This window comes from Simochromis diagramma, unplaced genomic scaffold (assembly GCF_900408965.1).
Source record: "Simochromis diagramma unplaced genomic scaffold, fSimDia1.1 OVJJ01000321.1, whole genome shotgun sequence".
Taxonomy (NCBI): Eukaryota; Metazoa; Chordata; class Actinopteri; order Cichliformes; family Cichlidae; genus Simochromis; species Simochromis diagramma.
The window spans coordinates 712,225-724,497 of NW_024386772.1; positions in this window are offsets into that span (position 1 = coordinate 712,225).

A 12,273-nucleotide genomic window follows, 5' to 3' on the forward strand; every position below is an offset into this window, starting at 1 on the left:
ACCCTGCCTCTCGCCCTATGACAGCTGGGATAGGCGCGTCCCCTGCAACCCTGAAAAGGAGAAGCAGAAGCAAATGGATGGATGGATGGATGGATAATAAAAAATTTAATACCGTTTGAGAAGTACAGGGAGTGTCTGTAGTCAATGCTTTCCATTATTTTAAACACTCAGTGTCAAAACTAGCCATACCCTTACAGAATACTAATATCTTATAACAGCCAACTAATGCACATTATCGTATAAAATACATGATTGATTTTATTTCTCTGTGAACTAAAATTGATGTTTATGTTCAGACTCTTCTTTCCACAAAAAATGTTTCACAAATGACGGCACGAGGCAAACTCACTGTTCCTACTGAAAGCACACACAATGCGACCAATAGAAAATGAGATTAAATATACCTGTTTTATATATATATATATATATATATATATATATATATATATATATATATATATATATATATATATATACATGGAACGCCATAACCAAGTGGCCGGCATAGTGTACAGGAACATCTGTGCCGAGTATAACCTGGAAGTCCCGAGGTCAAAATGGGAGACGCCCCCAAGGGTGGTGGAGAATGACCGAGCTAAGATCCTGTGGGACTTCCAGATACAGACGGACAAAATGGTGGTGGCTAACCAACCGGACATAGTGGTGGTAGACAAACAGAAGAAGACGGCCGTAGTGATCGATGTAGCGGTTCCGAATGACAGCAATATCAGGAAGAAGGAACACGAGAAGCTGGAGAAAAACCAAGGGCTCAGGAAAGAGCTGGAGAAGATGTGGAGGGTGAAGGTGACGGTGGTCCCCGTGGTAATCGGAGCACTAGGTGCGGTGACTCCCAAGCTAGGCGAGTGGCTCCAGCAGATCCCGGGAACAACATCGGAGATCTCTGTCCAGAAGAGCGCAGTCCTGGGAACAGCTAAGATACTGCGCAGGACCCTCAAGCTCCCAGGCCTCTGGTAGAGGACCCGAGCTTGAAGGATTGACCGCCCGCAGGGGCGTGCTGGGTGTTTATATATATATATATATATTATGTAAACGATTTAGCTTTTAGCCCAGTGACACATTAAACTAAGACTAAGACCATTAACTGAAAACAAAGGTATTATTTAACTCTACAGAAAACACCGAGCTGTCAGCAGCAAAGTGAAGCGCGTCACATTTTTGACATATTTGTCAAAGACAAATTTGTCTTTAAGCTGAACACAACCCATTTATAAAACACACTGTCGTGGTTAATATTAGGTTTTTCACACACCGCTCATTTTTATCCATTTACTACATTAGCATCAAAGCCCATAAATCATCACTGGCAACAGCCTGACTTATGATACAGAGTCTTGTTTAAATGAATGGCTTTTTGCTGGCAGCTCTTGGCAGGACATGAGCAGTCATAACTTTGAAAGACAGCTGCACTTATTTTGCACCTGAATTTTAAAAGTATTGGCCTTCATTACTTGCATTAGAATGAGATACTATTTTCTCATTGGTGCAAAACTGCCAGCCTTGACCTGATGATCAACAACCCAGTAACCTGATACTGGAGCCAAGTAAAAAAACTAATTCATATGTCTTAGGTGTAGCCCAACAGTTTTTTGACATTCATTTTGCCCACATTGAGCCGTTCTTTTTTGAAAGTGGACAGCCTTATTAGACAGCCAAAGCCTGGGGAACTGGGACATCTAAACACACAAAAAAGAGGGAATACATCCTCATGTTGGATGACAGAATAAATATATGAACTAATCTACTTCCATAGAGGTACCATGTAACATTTCCAGCATCAACAAGTGCCTTGCTCTTGTTGATGATAGCATCGTGATATTAACCAGCTCTCTGGTGGCAGAACAATAAACATGAACACACGTCTGTCACGATGTGTCGTTTTTAAAGCTTCCCTCTGCCCAGTCTCAAAAACTAGGCAGACACGTGGACATCAGCATCCCTGTCTGATGAAATTTACATCACGTGGACCCTCATCGTATCATCGGACCTGTTAAACAACTTTAGTTGGTATTTGCTTTTTACTTAATGATAACTAGCACACAGTAACAGTTAAACAATTATATTTGATGCTAATAATATAAACAAATGCAAAGACTTACACTTCTGTCTTCTTCACAACATTTTTTGATAGTTTTAAGAGGCAAATACCTTTGAGACAAGATGTCTGTTGTTTCATGTATAGAAGTGTCGTGAAGCACTCCTTAGTCAAGATTTATTTTAAGTAAATTTCAACATTAGTTTTAGCTGAGTGAGCACTGAACTGACACTCGAGCTTTTCACTCCACAAGTCTCACAGTGACAGCAAAGCTTTAAAGCAGGTTCCACAGAGCTGACACGCTCAGCAGGCTATAATGACTTCTAAATAAATTGCGAGATTTAACTGTCAGAGGAAATCACACAAATGTTGTGAGCAGCAGTGTATTCATCTGAAAAAAGAAATGAAACTGAGGTGTCTGCCTTGAACAGGTACCTCGTGCACCAGAAACACCAGAAACATCCAACAACAGTCATTTGGAACATATCGGTTACTTTAGTCGAGTTAAAACAACTATTTGAATCATAAACTCACAGTCACTTATAATTTTAATTTAAAAAAACATTAATCACATTTGCAGTACAAACTGATGATGATGAACTTTGAGTTCAGCTCTGACTCTGTGTCACAGAGTTTTCAAGATTTGTCTCCAAGAACACGGAAAATATGGAAAAGTTCTGTCCATTGACATGAATGAACAGATTAACAGATTAAATGTAGTCACTATTCCAGTAACTGCAATGTGATGCAATAGAAGAATAAACGTGTGCGTGTCGTTATTTAATGCTAAGACATTTATTTCACCATATGGTTGGAAATCTCTGGAATGTGCTTCAGAAGGAAAAACTGATGAAGGAAAGCTAACGGTGTCTTTATGGCGGGTTAATGAGAGCTGCAGGGATCATATGGTCATGATAGGAGCCAAATATTCAGCTGTAGGCAGCAACAAGTTTGGTTTTGGTCTTTAATGGGGAATGGCTTTTCTAGCATTGAGGGAGCAATATTACTTTAAACCAATTTAGCACATGATGAATAAATAACAAGAAGCTTTGCTACAAGAAGACGACATGTGGAGTGTAAGTGTTCCTGTCCCGTCTGTAAAGACGTGTTATCTGTGGCCTTTTTCATAGATTTGAGTAAAGAAATGTTGAAGAAGTGTTATTGGCATGGTGTTGGGTCTATTTTGTGTGAGAGAGAAGAGAGCAAAGAGCATTTTCTTAAATTTATTAAGCAGTTCTGTGCTCGCTCAGGAGAGCGCCACACTCAGAGTAATGCTTTTTATTATGTGTGAAAAACAGGACACTAAGGTCCAAACAGTTTAGGGTGGCCTGATGTCAGCTCAGGTTTCTTCTTCTGTAGCTTTTCGGCCACTTCACCCATCACTATGGCAACCACCTCTTGTCCTATAAGAGCTGTTTTATGACTGACAGGGAGTTTGTTCCTTCCTTGCAGGAGTCCACTCTGCAGGTGGGGGAGAGTCACAGGAGAGGTGGAGAATAAACTTAACCTGGGTGTCTACTGTCTTGTGCACTCTGGGAGATGATTGAATGGTAAATGGTAAATGGCCTGTATTTATATAGCGCTTTATTAGTCCCTAAGGACCCCAAAGCGCTCTACATATCCAGTCATCCACACATTCACACACTGGTGATAGCAGCTACATTGTAGCCACAGCCACCCTGGGGCGCACTGACAGAGGCGAGGCTGCCGGACACTGGCGCCACCGGGCCCTCTGACCAGAGGGTGGGTACAGTTTCCTCTGAGGTGGGGTCAGGTGGGCTGCCCCGGGTCCTGTGGGGCTGGGCGGTCCTGCTGCCGTAGTCCCCGGTCTGGATGGGCCTGGGCTCCCTTGCCTTGGTGGGGCCAAAGGACGGGGGTGCCTACTGGGGTCAGCGGGGGAGCTGGCCCCAGGGAGGGGCATCTTGCTCCTCCCTTCTTTTCCTCCCCATCCCCGGCTGCCTCCCTCTTCCCGCTCCAACACACCCACCCACACAAGTAGGGCCTTGGGGTGCGGGTGTGTCACCAGGGTGCAGGGGAGGAATCCCCCCCCCCTCCGTCCCCTTCTGGCCACCTGTGCCTCAATTTTACTCCACAACTTAGACATCCAGTGGGCGGTCTGTGTATTCAACCCCACCTCTCAATTTTAAATCCATGTAGACATTGAGGGTTCTCGGGAGGGGCCGTGCTAACACCTGCTGCTCTCTGGCAGCAGCACCATGCTCTCCCGTGTTTTAAATGCACCTTAGAACAACACGCAGCAACACTACACATGAGCGAGAGGAGGGAGGTTTGGGGTCTTCACACACCCATGTTCTCTGCTGGCCATCGGGGCGGGGGCTGGGAAGAGGTGTTGGCCATCTGATTGGGATCTGGGATGCGGGGCCTCCCTGCTGCTGCGGAGCCTGGGGCGGTCTGCTTGCCTCCACCCCGGGAAGAAGGGTAACATCTCCTGGGTCTAGGTGCCGTTTTCCCCTCCAGGGGTGAGGGTACCTGGACCCGGGGTATAGAGTTTGTTTGGGGAGTTTGATTGTGTGTACATGTCCATGTATGTCTATCCCTACGTTGGGTGAGTGCTGAGTATTTGTATATGTGTGCACGAGGGTGGGAATGCATGTTTGTGTGTGCCTGTTTGTATATGTCAGGTCGGGTCTTACACTCCACCTCTCTGGGAACTCCCAGGCCCTCCAAAGGCCTATCTCCCCTCACCACACTCCCTGCCGGTAACTGATGCCCTCAGGGGTCGGTGCGTTGGTGGTTCTTGGTGTCCGGGGCTGGGCGCTCAGGTATGTACCAGCTCACTCCCGGTGACTACTTGGCGGGGCCTAGTGCCTGTTGCTCGGTCAGGCCTCTTCCAGGGCAAAGGGGGCCCTCGGGCCTCCAGCCTCTGGGCCTGCGGCTCGGTTCACTCTGGCACAGCTGGCTGCCAGCAGAGCCGGCGGGCACGCCACTGCAGCCCCCTCTGGCTTCTGCTCCGTGGCTACTGGGTGACCCCTCATCTGGGGCTCTCCTCAGCTCTTCCCAGGAGGGTGGCACGGATGCCCATCCGGTGGTCCTCCTTGGGCTCTTGCACTCTAGGGCCTCTGGATGTCTGGAGCCTGGATCTCCTCCATGCCTGCTTCATGCCCTGGGAGACGGGGCTATGGCTCTCTACGCCCTCTAGCAGACCATTACATGGGGAAACCTTTTGTATACAAGCGCGCTGATCCACACAGGTGTGCACACGGGTGTTCACTGTTCATAGACAGAAACTACACCTTTATTGGCTGCTATTTCCAAGCACATTGTGCGCTGTCGGTCCTGCTTGCTACACAACAACATTCAATATTTAGTATTTACTGCCGTTTACACTTAGCTAGATTAACGTGATGGTGTTGTGTTTAGTATGTTGCTCTATTTTTGGTTTTTTTTTTGCTTGTTTTCTCTTCTAGCCTTCGTCGTGCTGTTCAGGTTGCCTAGCAACCACGATACTAACCGCGAGAAACGTTACATACAGCTTTGATTGACAGAAATGAAGGAGAAAAAATGTTTTGTTGGTCATTCATTTTTGTCATGACATCACTTTGATTAGTTGAGTATCTGAGGCTGAGACCACAGGACTGTAAAACATGATTGTTGGGCTTCATGTCTGTGCTGAACAGTCATTTAAGATTAGCTAGTAAATAACAATTAGGTAATGTTGTTCATGAGACTAAAATCATCTCACTGTGGTAATGTAAATATAATATGGCCAATATTATATGTATTGTCAGATTATTATGATATATATATACATATATATATATATATTAGGGGTGCAACGATACACAAAATTCACGGTTCGGTTCAGTTCGATACTTTGGTGTCACGGTTCGATATTTTTTCGATACAAAAAAAATGTTCATGCCTTTTTAATTTGTCATTTATTAAAATTATAAATATATATTTTAACTCAAAAGTACAGTTTTTAAATTTAACCCTAACCCTTGTGCGTGTTTTTTATTTTGACAGCGAATGCGCACCTGCGGACCACTTATGTGCAGCCCTGGTTATTTAGCTCGTCATATTGCAGCCACAGAAATTCTTTTGTCCATGAAACCATAAAGCTGCACTTTCTTTTTGCCTTATAGTCTGATTTGTCATAACTTCTCCGTTTTGTGGTAAGCTTTTCTTTGGCTGTCACTTCTTCACCCTTCTTATTTGGCTCAGCAGAACTAAAATATATATCCTGCTGCTTTTACACACGCACTCACATAAGCTCAGCGATTCTCTGCACGATCAACCTCTCACATGTTTAAGCTTGCTGCGGGAGATTTCACTTGTCATGTTTGCATAGTAAGCTACCAATTAATAAGACGATGTCAGAGGAATTGGTGCACAAATTATCATCACTCACAGATCAGTGCTGTCATTGCAAAGTGAAAGCAAAAAAACAAGCGCAAATTCAAACGCGATTTCAATATGTCACATATTGACAGTGGCTCACCGATGGCAATGACATAATTACCCAGCTACATTTCTGAAAGAATGCAAAAGCATTGACATATACTTTTCCTTCCTACAATAGCCCGACGGGCAGGGAAGAGATAGATTTTGGTAGCCCGACTGAAAAGATCGCTAGCCCCGGGACGTCGGGCTAGCGATATTGCGAGCCCTGTATCTGATTGAGGAATCACTCATCTTTGGAAAAGAGAGTTTATTACAGAGAAATGTCTCTTTCCAAAATAAAAGCTATACTATACGCTTCTTCTGGGCTATATTCTCAGCAGCATATTAAACATATAAGGAGAATCATGTGCTAACAGCTGTCTAAATGACTCGGCTAAAGTTAGTAGCATGCTTGCTTGTTTTTTTTCTGCTTCCACTTGTCTTTGCACTAGGATGATGTCGGCGTAAATGTGCAGTCATATTCGTTGTGTTCCCACTAGTGCTTTCAGGTTAATCTCGTTGAAATGACCTTAACGCCACAACACGGCAAATCTCCGTTAACGAGCTACCGCCGATCGCCCCGTGCATGGGACTAGACGGCCAACACGTTAACGAGCTAACTGCGCTAACACACTAGTTCCCACCCATGTAATTGAGCATTGCATGGCACATCCAACATACTGTTTTACTTTAGTCCATGACTCGCTTACCTTCGGGGTCATACGTCACATGAAAACCAAAATAATTCCAAACGAGTCCATGTTGCAAGGAGAGCTTAACTTCTGTCTCGCTAGCTTGCCCTGCGCTCTTCCTTCTGATGATGCTGTCTGTGTTGAGCGCTCATTGGATCTGCGTTCGACTACTACCGCCTAGGTGCACTGTCGAGCCTAGGCGGAGTAGTCGAACGCAGATTCACTGAGCACTAAAACAGACAGCATCAGTCAGAAGGGAAAGGTTGATAAAATAAATAAAAAAATTTTGTTATTGTTCGACTACATATGCGGTACCGAACCGAAAGCACTGTATCACAACGGTTTCAATATCGATACGAAAATCGTTTGCACCCCTAATATATATATATATACAACACACATATGACAGGATGTATCCTCCTGAGACCCAGGGAAAAAAAGTATTGTTTTTGATTTTTTTTCAGAGAAATCAAGTGGTGGGGAATGGTCAAAAACACATTTACAAAAACAAAATTGGTTTTTTTAAAACTATGTTATTTTGTTAACAACCGCATCTGGTTGGGGCTTCCTTGTTCTTTGGGATTTTTGGAGAGAACTCTTTATTACTGGTATTATTCAGGTCTTGTTTCAATGGTTTGTCTCCCTGGTTGCTTCGTGACTTCTTCTGCCGTCTCCTTGTTCTGCTCTCAGCCAAGAGGAGCTTGAACTCCAGATACAGTGAGTTCTTTTCACACATTGAGATCACTGATAACTTTCAGCAAAGACGTGATCTTGTAGAAACAATCAGGTGTCATGGATTCAGCTATAATTGCGACTCTTATTTTTTACTTTACTGGAAAACATTTCTGCATTTTACCCATATTTTATTTTTAACTCAAAATCAAAAATTCCAGATTCTCCTACATATTGGTTTTGGACCAGATAGGACGACAGATTTCAGGTGGCCCTGTGTTTTTCTCTATTACATCTGCCACTGCATGTTGATAATCTTCGTGTGGCTCCTCCTGGGTTCTCACCCTCTCCTATCTGGCTAACATGACTCTCATCTTCTGAAAAATCTATGTTTGAATCTCCCTCAATTATTCTGTTAAGAATTATCTCTGCCTTTGTCAAAGAGTTGTCTACTAGGAAAAAGTGAAATAAATATAAGTACAAAGTCCCGACGTGCACTAGAGTACACATTAATAAATTAGTCATTTCCTCTGTGAAACTAAATAAGCTTAATTCTTAAAAACCCCTCAAATTATTTACTAGATGTTTATTTTTGAAAATTAATCAAAATCTGATTTTAAAAAACATTTTAAATGTAAATATCATGCTTACCTTTCTTTCTTCCATAAAATGTGCTTGTGGGCATGCCAGCCATTTTGAAAAGGTGGGAAAAAAACAATTGGCAAGGCCACACCCCCACACATGTGATATCATTTTAAAGGTACTGTTGTCCTCTCTAAGAAACATCAGGACTTAGAAGAGTGGCAAGCAGAGTATGAGAGGTACAAGCAAAAACTAAATGTGTACTACAGTGCACAAAAATGAATTACTGGGTCTCAGGAGGATATTACTGAGACCCAGCAGTGAGCTTGAACTCTGGGTCAAAGATTCAAGTTGCAGTTATTTATATTTTCTATCACCTTAAATCTTCACTCAAAGACAAGTATCTTTGACAGTGTATATGTAGATGTATTATACATAAGAGACAAATATTGTTCGTTTAATATGTTGGCATTATTACATTTGGCTCAATGCTCACATACATGTGTAAAAAGGAAAATGTACGAGCTGTGAAAACTGTGTCTGATAGAATGAAGAGTAGACTGATATATTAAATATTCCTTTATTGGGTGAGAAAATCAGACCATGTCATAACTGCTTTAAGTCATACAGAATAGATATCAGAGCCTTAAACAGGCTGACTTCTGCTAAACACATAACATCCTTATAGAATATGATGTAACACTATAGATCAACTTACCTCAGAATATATAAAGCAAATAAACAATTACAGCAATATGATGCAACAAACACAGCAGTACTACTAATCCAAAATACTCAAAGCTTCATAGAACTGAAACAAACATTTATTTTTAGCTCCATTCTGCTGCTGATACAAACTTTAGGTTTCTGAATATTAAACTTGTTGCTGCCTTTCATAGTGTGTAACTTGAAGGCCCTGAGTACTTTCTCCCACACTGAAAACACTGGGAGGATAAAATTATTTGAACATTACCTAATAAGACTGATTCAGGACAGACAATTAGTTATTTTAAACTTTTCTAGCAGTCCTTCACAAGTCCTGCATTTTGGGTCCAGCCCGTCCCTGACATGGCATTACAATGTATGACAGATTAAAAACAGCACAACATTCACAGTGTGCAGTAGGAAGGATTGTAGTCTCTGCACATACATGAAGAAAAATTACATTGTTGGTCCAATGTCCATTTTTAACATGTTCAGCCTGTGAGAATCTGGAGAAAATGAAGGAGAGGCTCAACATCCTTCAGTCAGAGCTGTCGTCATACATGGAAACCTTTTGAGTCCATCAGGTTTGTGTTTAATATTAATATAATAAAGAATAAATTTACTGAATTTTCACTGTGTGTGTGTGTGTGTGTGTGTGTGTGTTGGTGGCATGTATATTTTTCCTTAACACACCAGCAAACAGCAGAGGACATTTTGGTGATGAATAGAGAGGCAAAAATAAAACGGTCTGCTCTGCTCCATGAATCTGATGATGAGGTAGAACCAGCAGACAGATGGGGCGCCTTCACTGATGTTTTTCTGTGACAGCTGCCCTTTCATGATATTTGGCTTGTATTTTGTTTTAGTTAAGAGCACTGTCAGTTTAGTTCAATTCAGTTATATTTGTATAAAGCCAAATCACAACAACAGTTCCCTTCTGGAGCTTTATATTGTAAGAAAAAGACCCTACAATAATAAAGAGAACTTCCCAACAATCATATGACCCCCTATGAGCAAGCACTTTGGTGACAGTGGGAAGGAAAAACTCCCTTTTAACAGGAAGAAACCTCCGACAGAACTAGGCTCAGGGAGGGGCGGGGCCATCTGCTGTGATTAGTTGGGGAGTACAAGTAACAAGTATGATTCAATGCAGAGAGTTCTATTAACATATAGTGAGTGAAGAAGAAACACCCAGTGCATCATGGGAATCCCCCAGCAGCCTACAACTAAAGGAGGATTTGGGGTCACCTGATCCAGCCCTAACTATATCTTAAAATCTTCAAAAAGTAGAGATAGTCTGTCTTCCAAATGAAGCCTCTGTGTGTATTTTTAAATATATCTCGCTGTAAATGACTCGCAGTTGATGAAACTGCAATGATTGATAGCTTTTATCGTAGCCCATTGTCGCACCAGTAAAGCACCTGCATGTGTTACTTTTTTGACATCCTTGCTATTTAAATGTTTTCTACGATTGTCGCCTTTCACTGATTTTGTTTTTTTCTCTGGCCTCAGTTTAAAAAATGGAATTTGATCTGGAAGACGTTGTGGCTCAGCCTAGCATCGCTGCTTGTTCTGTCTGTGCCTGTATCCTCCGGCAGTTAGAGTTAGACACACGTGCTCTGCTTAGAGGTAAGTATGAGTTTCAGATCTGTGGAATGGGGGAAGAAAATAAAAGGGAGACACTTCAGAAATAGTGCTCCGTCTTCATTATTGCAGTCTGTGTTCACAGACAAAGCAAAGGAGATCTGTGCTTGAACGAAAAAAACGTTTAAAAGTCCAATGTGTGCCATTTAAATCCATGTGATAAATTCTGTTTCCATGGACAAATAATTCAATCTCTGTAATCATTGGTAACACTTTGGTGTTTTGTGTGGTTTTTCTTTCCTAAAATGATTTTTCTTTTTGAAACGATGAGGTCATTAGGCAACTTAAAGCTCTACGTGATTACATCACCATATAGCGTATGTACCTCCTATTTTATGTGCAGGAAGGGAGCGTGTCACCCACACACAACATCGCTGTAACCATACAGCTGCTTTCCTGCATTTATATTGGCAGGATATGAGCACTGTTGGAAAGCATTTAGGTGAATGAGGCAAGTTGTACAAAGTGTTTTGAGCAAGTGGATAAGCACCAGTCTATTCACAGCCCAAGTGTCACTTACCTTCATTTGTAGGACACGCCCATCTGCTCTTTAATTGGTCAGTCTCCTCCAGCTGCTGACGCACTGAAAAAATATTCTTCATGCTCAAGAAACAAAATCAAAGGTTGATTTATTCAGATAATGAAACATTAAAGTAAATGCTCTTGGGATAAACTGACTGTATAGTAATCATGCACATTTATTGGACCAGCTCTCCATAAACTCTTATATCTCACACTGTAACTATGTAACAAAGTGACATGGAAAATTTACATGTAATGAAATTATTCAAATCAGCTTTTAGGGAAGTTTTTTTTCACTGTGTTGTCAGGCCAGCAGAGGGGGAAAGTAGCCAAGTGCAGTTACTTAAGTATAATTTAGATGCACTTCACTCACATTTACACGGCTCCCGTTTGGTCTTCTTCACAAACTGTATATACTGTAAGGCTGCAAAGCACAATAACTTGTGTCCAACATCTTCAGTAGTCTGATAATGGATGCATTTAATATTTTATATGTTAAAATTGGACTGAAAATTTCAAATTTGTTTCTGGAAAAACACAATAAATGTATCAGTACATGAAATGATCTGTCCTTAGAAAAGCCTTAGTTTTAGCTTGAAAAACACTTTTTTACAATATCACACTCTGACTTCAGCTGTCACATGGTTTAATGTTTTTAGGCTGAGACTGAAATAATGAAACCGCCTTGAAACAATCAGCGAATGCATTTGATGCTTCACCAGTGCTCCACTCACTGATGAGAAAACAATTTAATCAAATTATGAATGTCTTGGATTTCCTTAGAGTCACATCTGTTTGATCCACGTTAGGATTTTGTCTCGTCCTTCAGATAATTCTGCAGGATGCACTTTACCACAGCTTTGTAAAACACATGCGATTATTTTCACATTAAGGGACTTGCTGCACTTTCTTCTTTGCTTAAATAATTGCAGCTTGTCTCTTTGTCTATTATACTGGAATCTCACAGGCTCGCTATTCACATACAAAACTACAATTAAT